The sequence below is a fragment of the Hippocampus bargibanti genome, linkage group LG02 (assembly GCF_051943395.1).
Source record: "Hippocampus bargibanti isolate YZ-2025 linkage group LG02, ASM5194339v1, whole genome shotgun sequence".
NCBI lineage: Eukaryota > Metazoa > Chordata > Actinopteri > Syngnathiformes > Syngnathidae > Hippocampus > Hippocampus bargibanti.
Window position 1 is genome coordinate 22,811,340 of NC_142735.1, and position 8,511 is coordinate 22,819,850.

The 8,511-nt window shown below is 41.3% G+C and overlaps 2 pseudogenes; both read left to right on the top strand.

Moving 5' to 3' along the window:
* The first annotated feature begins 1,854 nt into the window (after window positions 1–1,854).
* LOC148902065 (uncharacterized) lies at window positions 1,855–4,566 on the top strand (annotated as a pseudogene).
* Window positions 4,567–4,968: 402 nt separating this feature from the next.
* Window positions 4,969–5,664, top strand: LOC148902066 (uncharacterized; annotated as a pseudogene).
* Window positions 5,665–8,511: the final 2,847 nt, after the last annotated feature.

Consider the following 8,511-nt stretch of genomic DNA (forward strand, 5'->3'; position numbering starts at 1 on the left):
ATTCGCTGTGGCGACCCCTGAAAGGAAAAGCCAAAATGAAAAGAAGAAGATGACATATAGTTTACCAGCCAGATAAATGGAACTGTATAGTGCCACTTAGCAGTTTTTTTGACGACGATACTAGTGCAGCGTGTTCTACCGGAAACAAATTCCTTGTGTGTTCTACATACTTGGCAATAAAGATGATTCTGATTCTGATTCTGATTAATATTGACAAGCCTAAAATGAACATTTTCTTTTGCTAGTCCGCTATCGCTAGTTGATATCGGCTATCTGGCTACTTAGTGCTTCGTTGTGGGCCGTGAGTGCAAACAGAGAGACCAACGACTTTCATTTTTTAATATTTTGAAGCCTCATCTCCTGAAAACATTATATGGGTATTGAGTTAGCTGAGCTCGAAACGCGGGCGGCTGTACAAAATACAACATTGCGATTTATATAGCGCTTTAACAACAGCTGAAGCTGTCACAAAGTGCTAACATGGAGAAAATGCGGTCCCTTCCTGGAAATAAATACATTTTGCCAGAAGTCAGAGGTCGCTTTATTGACACCTCCTACAAGAAAAACCAAAATCCGAACAAATTTGGGAATGGCGTTCAACGTTACACATTTCAATTCCAGAATAAATTCGGGAATGGCAGCGAATGAGTTAAATACTGGCATCGTTGTGAATGAGAACTCTTCTCTGTTGTGTGAGAAAATTTACAAGACATTTATTTTCTCCTTATATAGACTTGAACAAATATTGCACAACAATGTTCGCTTCTTATTCTTTAGACCTTTACAAAGATTTGAGGTATCAGTTGTAGCCATTGGTTTACATTTGATCATAAATGCCACATTTCTCCACAGAAAATTAAAAAAATATATGCCCAAGGCTACTTTCCAGTGTTCCGCTGCATTCAAGTAGGTCAAGATGACAAGCTTGATTGATTCCCCCACTCAACTGTTCTTTCACCTGTTTGACACAAATTCACGTGTGCCTCGGATAGTCCAAAGGTTTATTTGACTCTTCCTACTCCTTAACACAACTTCCAAAACATCAAATAGGTCCCAAGAGAATACAAAACTAATAATATAACATCGCCCTCACAAAACGGTGATCTTAACACAGTGATTCTTAACTTGGGTTCGATCAAGTCCGAGGTGGTTTGGTGTATCGGTTTCAGGGGTTCGATGGAGCTTCTGCTATGCAGGTAAAAACACACCCGACTCAACGTGTGAACTAGTTATGACTCACTTGGCCATCATCTTTGGTTGCAAATAATCACATGACATTACTTGTCCAATCAGTTCTTTGTATGCACGTGCCTACCATGCGTATATGCGATGAATATGTCAATGTTATTTACACGAGAGTCCGACTCATTTCGTCTCATTGTTTGATGCGGCAAGACATTTCGTGTGATTTGTATTTCATGCAAGACGCCTGAGGTGAATGGAATCAGCCACTAGGGGGCACATGTGCTTATTATCGGGTGAGTTTCATGCTAAAGGCAACGCATGGCCGAGATAATTTTAGCACGTGAGTCACGGCTTTTTTAAAAAGGTGTTGTCACACAACACAGACTTTCCGCCATATCGCCACTGACACTGAAGAACACAGTAAAAACAACATTCAATTATTCAACGTTTGAGCAGCTATGAAAGAGTAAAATAAATAAAATAAAATGTGTAGTGCAGCGGTTCTTAACCTTGTTGGAGGTACTGAACCCAACCAGTTAAAATGAACATTCACCAAACACTTCATTGGTGAAAAAAATGTTGTGTATATATATATATATATATATATATATATATATATATATATATATATATATAGCATCTCGCCCATGAGATGTGATATGTATAAATATGTATATGCTAAAAATAAAAGCTGGGCAACCTAGAAAACGATTACAATGGCTATGTGAAGTACCATCTGAAAGTCTCATGGAAACTGTGAATGCAGCACTGAAGGCGATTCCTACTGTAACGATCACAGAAATCAATGAGCTGATATTCGCTTCAGCATCAGTGATCCGAGAGATGCTTGGCTATAAGAAGAACCATGGGAGCCATGTGATACGTTGCCCAACATGGAAAAGACGGTTGGAAGCTAAGATCAAGGCGGCTTGGAAAGATGTGAGTCAATTGACGGAGGCTTAGAGAGGTGTGAATAAAAGGCCAAGACCCAAGAGGTAAATCCAGATGACCATAGCTGAAGCACTCGAAACTGCCAAACAAAGCCTCAAGGCCTTGTCCAGTCGCCTAAAGAGACACTCGAAAGAGAAGGGCCAGACGAAGATACAGACTGTTCGCAACACAACCTGTGTACGCTCAGTGTCAGGGTTCTAACAGCAGAGCAGACCCTCCAAGGCTGGAAACTGAAAAATACTGGATAGGCATATGGGAGAAAGACATTGCACGTAACGGTGGTGCTCAATGGCTGGTGACTCCAGCAACCTCCCCGAACAGAACCCAGTTACCACAACAGTGGCAGACATACAAGAAAGAGTCTCAGATATGAAAAACTGAACGGCGCCATACCATATGATCCATACCTACTGGCTAATGAAACTCACAGTACTCCATGAGCGCCAAGAAGCACAAATGAACCAGTCCTCAACAAATCCTGATCATAGTTGTATTAAGTTCATCATGTCTACTTGATATCTAATTTAAAACAGATTATTTTCTTCCAGACAGTGTATATTAGGTGTTCTTGCAGAACAGACATTGGCTGTATGTCTTTTTACTGGAACTTGTAGTGAATGTTTTGGCATCAATGTTTCATTTTCTATATTCCTTCAAGTTGAGTTGCTGGCTTGCCTTTGTTTTCTCATCTTTTGGGTTCATAGCTTGCCACGCTGTTACAGGGTGGCAGTCAATATGAGCCTGTTTTCTGAGGAATGACACAAAGGCCTTGAAATCAGGAAACGCATTAGTTTCATCCTCATTGTTACAACTGCACGATTCCAGCATGAGCTGGACCAATCAGGCAGTTTGGCTGCTATTCTTTGGTTCTCCAAGCAGTCATTGAGAACTTGCAGTCCTTGTACATAAGGCATGGCTGATTCAACACTGATGTGAAAGTCTACAAATTCACATAGGTCTTGATTATCCTTTGGGCCAATTTTATGCCATGCATGGACCTTGTCCCTGTATGCTTTGCTAATTAAGAAAAGATTGCCATATCTGTCGTCCAATGTTCTCCAGGCGGCACGGTAAGCAGATTCTGTACCTGCCAGAAAATGCCCTTCAATAGCTTTCTTGGCAGCACCACTGACGTACTTTCGGAAAAACAGCTTTTATTCAACTGGCAGGTTCTTCCTATCAATGAGCGTTGAGAACGAAAGCTTCCAATCGTTACACTTGAGAGTGTATATTAGGTGCAGAGCAGGTCAAAAACAAAAACAACACAAGACAGGGGAGAAAGAAAAACAAACAAACAAGAGCACAGAGGAATGGTAACATTGCCATACATGAGAGGGAACACAGAACGCATACAAAGAGTGTTGGGGTAATTCGCTATACGAACATCTTTAAACATCTTTTTGCATCGTTTTGTTTTTCCTGGACATCATATCCTGCCTGCCTTTACATGATGTCACATTCTATTACGTCACATCCTGTCCGTTTTATATAAATGCTCTCCCAGCACGTCTATCTCTCTCATCCTCTCTCTCCTCAACCGACCTCACAATGTCCCTGCTGTTTGCAAGATTAAAATAATTTATTCTGTTCAACACCTGGCTTCCTGCTGATTTCACCATCCGACTTCTAACACCCTGAAGAGCGATGAACCAGCAACGAACGATCACTTTTAAGTCATCGAAGAGCAATGAGGAAACACAACATAAACACACCGGTGAAATCATACACAACTCTTCGACAGATCTTGGTACACCCAAAGGACAAAATACACCCGGAAAATAAATGCAACTCAATATATGAAATCCCATGCAAATCATACAATAAATCATACATCGGGGAGACAGGAATGAGTTTTAATACAAAAAAAGAGCACAAGAAGGAGTGTGAGAAGGAGACAGCAACAATACAAACAAGAGCAATAAACAACAAGCACAACAGGAACACCATGAATCAGCCATCACAGACCACTGCAAAAGATAAAATCACATCGTGGACTGGGAGAAGGCCAGAGTCATCCGCACCGAAGAAAACAAACATCAGCGCTGGATCACGGAGGCCATTGAAATCCGGAAGCGAGAACCAAGGACCATCAACAGGGATGAGGGAGATTACATACTCTCTACCACCTGGAGCAGTATCCTGGAGGGACGAGCGGACAGCGGGGGGCGTGACTTGCCTGTCAGATCTGACAGGTAGGTCACGCCCTCATAGTAACACCAGCTGAAAAAGGCGCGTCACAACAACATCCGTGACACTCTGACGAAGGCGGAAGTATACGCCGAAACATGTCAGGTAATTGAACACCTAATATAATATATGAAGGATCCTTCAAAGGGTGCACTTCCATCCAACTATCGGCCAATAACCTATCTCTCCACAAGATGGAAGCTCATGTCTGGCATCATGGCGGCAGTTAAGGGGACACATTAATCAATACATGAGCTAAGCACAGAATGGTATTAGTAGATATACCAGAAGTGCAAAACATCAACTGCTGGTTGACAGAAAGGTTGCACAAGACTGCAGGTCCCGACATCAGCCAGTGATCAGATACCTTGCAGGAATAATAAGGTGGACAAAGGAAGAGATTCAGACCATGGATGTTAAGACCCAAAAGCCCCTAACCATGCATGGTGGGTTCCATCCCAAATCTTGCACCCTGAGACTTTACGCAAGCCGAAAGGAAGGAGGCCAGCTCCATGCCAGCTCCATGAATACATCAAAGAGAATGCTCCAACGGATGATGTACTCAGAGAATGTCTCAGACAATGGGGAACAGAGGATGAGGTGCTGGAAGAGGGACCATCATGGGAGGAAAAGCCCTGACACGGGATGTACCATCGAACCATAACTGAAGTGGCTGATCTCAAGAAGTCCTAAAGGCCTAAAGGACAGCACAGAGGCACTCATCCTGGCTGCTCAAGGGCAGGCCCTGATCACCAGAGCAGTAGAGGCAATACCACACCAGACAAGACCCAAAGTGTAGGTTGTGCAAAGAGGTACCTGAGACAATCCAACATATAACTGCAGGGTGTAAGATGCTGGCGGGGAAACTTTACATGGAGCGCCATTACCAGGTGGCTGGCATAGTCTTCCGAAACATCTGTGCGGAGTATGGACTGGAAACCCCAAGGTCAAAATGGGAAACACCTCCCTAGGTGGTAGAGAATGACTGAGCAAAAATCCTGTGGGACTTCCAGATAGAGACAGACAAGTTGGTAATGGCACACCAACCAAATATCGTGATCATAGATAAAGGCATAGTCGTGGATGTAGCGATCGCGAGTGATGGAAACATCAGAAAGAAGGAACACGAGAAACTAGATACATACCAAGGACTCAGAGAGGGGCTGCAGAGAGGCTGGATGGTAAAGGTGACAGTCGTGCCTGTGGTGGTCGTAGCACTCCGTGCAGTGACCCCCAAACTTGACGGGTGGTTGCAACAGATCCCGGGAACAACACCGGATATCTCGGTCCAGAAAAGCGCGGATACTGCGCAGAACCCTCAAGCTTCTTGGCCTCTGGTAGAGGACCCGAGGTAAAATGGGGGGACGGACACCACCCAAGGTGTGAGACGACACCGAACCCATAAAAATAAAAAGATAAAAAGAAAATAAAGAAATCTGGGCAAACGTATCAAAACCAACAACATAATACTCTTTTTTTAAGCCACGCCGCCTCATTCAAAATTTCTGCGGGAATTTTCTAGTCTACATAACTATGTGATAGACGGTGCCATCACTACACTATATTAGTATAGTGTTACGTCATGTGTCATGTTGGGAGGGGCAGGATGCATGAAATGCACAAGGAAGATTTCAGCTGTTCAGGCTGCTGCTGATGTTGCTGCGCAGGAAGTCTCTCCAGATGGTGGCGAGAAAGTCAATACCCACTCTTGTAGCAGCCACTAAAACAACTGGTGCTCATCCCTCTGGCAAACAGACCTTCCTAGGGGAGATAAAACACCCCATACAGAATTCAAACTACTTAAACATACATAAAAAAAAGTGGGATTAAAAAAAACATTAACTACAGGGATCAACAAAATCCCACATTTTGCGATGGCATAAATGTCAGACATACATGCCCGCCAGATGAGAGACCCTTCAGTGGATCCTTTATAATTGTCAATTACAAAGCGCAGACGTCCTACTTAACGTCATCAGTAAGGCCCCGCGTGTATTTGGAAGCGACAATCCCAAAACAAGTCAAGGCAGATCAGTGCAGAGGCGTCTCAAGTGGGAGTGTGTGTGTTTGTGGGAATGTGGGGGTGGCTTCTCCATGCGAGTTTTTGTGTATGAGAGGGTCAAGTTTAAGTGGAGTCATGGAAATTTCACCGCGCTGACCTCATTCGCGCCAGCATCCAACATAAACTCAGCAGTTTTACTCTTGTGTCCTTCACACAAGATTGGCAACCCGTGAAAATGACGACTTTGGGTTCAGATGCCGAAAGCTAGCTCGCTACGAGGCTTATAATAATAATAATAATAATAATAATAATAATAATAATAATAATATATATTGATTTATATAACACTTTAACAACAGCTTAAGCTGTGATAATAATAATAATAATAATAATAATAATAATAATAATAATAATAATAATAATAATAATAATATTATTATTATTATTATTATTATTATAATCGTCATCATCATCATCATCATCATCATCTTTAACAATACAAACAAAAAGAGTTTTTATTTCATTTGGACATTTTTTTAAATTCCGTTAGTTTTTAATTTTAGACTAGAGCTTTTTTTTATGAAGGCAAAAATACTCCATATTACTTTAGTTTTTATTAGATTTGGTCTTAGTTTTAGCTTAAAAAAATACTTGTCATATTTGTCAAGTACAAGATTTTAAAAAAAGATCACTAAGTACTATATTTTCCGGTGTATAAGGCGCACCGGAGTATAAAGCGCATCTTCGACGAATGAAAAAAGTTTTCCTAATATAATATATAAACATAAAAGTTTCCAAATATAAGACACACCACATTATAAGGCGCTCCAGTAAAGGCTGGGGTTACGCACGACTTCTTCTACAGCGGAAAATGGAATTGCTGGCTGCTGACAGCCGTTACGAAACCAGTTGTGGCTCAATATTACTTCACATATAAGGCACACCTGAGTATAAGGCGCAGGGTCATCTTTGGAAGAAAATCAAGGCTTTTGGGTGCGCCTTATACACCGGAAACCACAGTATTGTGGAATAAACTAAACTGAACTACCCTCTCAAACGACCCCTTCTGTCAGCAACTCCAAATTAAATTGATTTAAAATGAATCTGGAAAAATAATATTCCCTGACAAATATGACAACAAAGAATATTTTCTCGATAATTACAGTCAGCTTTCATTAGATGTAATAAATGCAATATGTCGTTTCAATTTGCTTTTGTTCATTTTAAAGCATTTTCATTTATTTTTTACCAAAAATAATTTCTTTCAATGATTTTCAGGAATTCCATTCGTTTTTGTGAACTTAAATGACAACCGACACCCCTGGACAAGTTGTGTCCATAATTTGTAGAATCACTTCAAATGACTTCGACAGACCGCATTTTACAAAGATTCCACCGCATATAGCTATATTTTATGTTGCATTTTGGGTACTTTGTTTCATCTGAAAACACGTGTTGATTGCGAAATTAGAAGGAAAACGACACAAATAACGCGATGGTGAATCGTTGTGTGGCAGCCAATTGTGGTAACACGCATAAAGAAGGTGTAAGTTTACACAAATTCCCAGCGGACAAAAACAACCATTTCCAACGGACCAGAGCAGTATAGCACCAGCCGAGGAGTACGCAAATCCCTGCTTGGATAACCGCTGTCACCTTCTCAGCCTGACAATGGGTAGAAAGTTTCTTCCAGTGGTGAAAGAGAGCAATCGTCATAATAGTGGAGCAAACCTATCGGACAAACATTCAGATGCTGGAACGAGGAGCTAACCGGAGTTAGCGATGGATAAACGCGATGGATAACCGCTCATTCATACGTAAGTTCGTAACTCTTCATTCTGAAAGTTAAAACGTTTTGCATGCAAAACCATTAAACAATCTGCATTGATGTTGACATCTTGTAGCTTATTATTTGTTATACATGTCCTTATATGCCACATATCACCGAAGTTGATGCTATATTGCTTATTCACGGAGCTTCATATATGCTTCATATGTCGTGTCCTTCACCAGTTTCGTCGCTTTGCTTACACGGCTCGAATTAGTACGGAAGGACTTCTTTAACCGATCGCAAACACTTATGCTTTCTTCTTCAGAACTATTTGAATCATTTTCATAACTGTATGAGTAACAACAAAGGATCTTTTTCCGAATCTGATCTCTCTGAAGCCATTGTGTTGATTCTG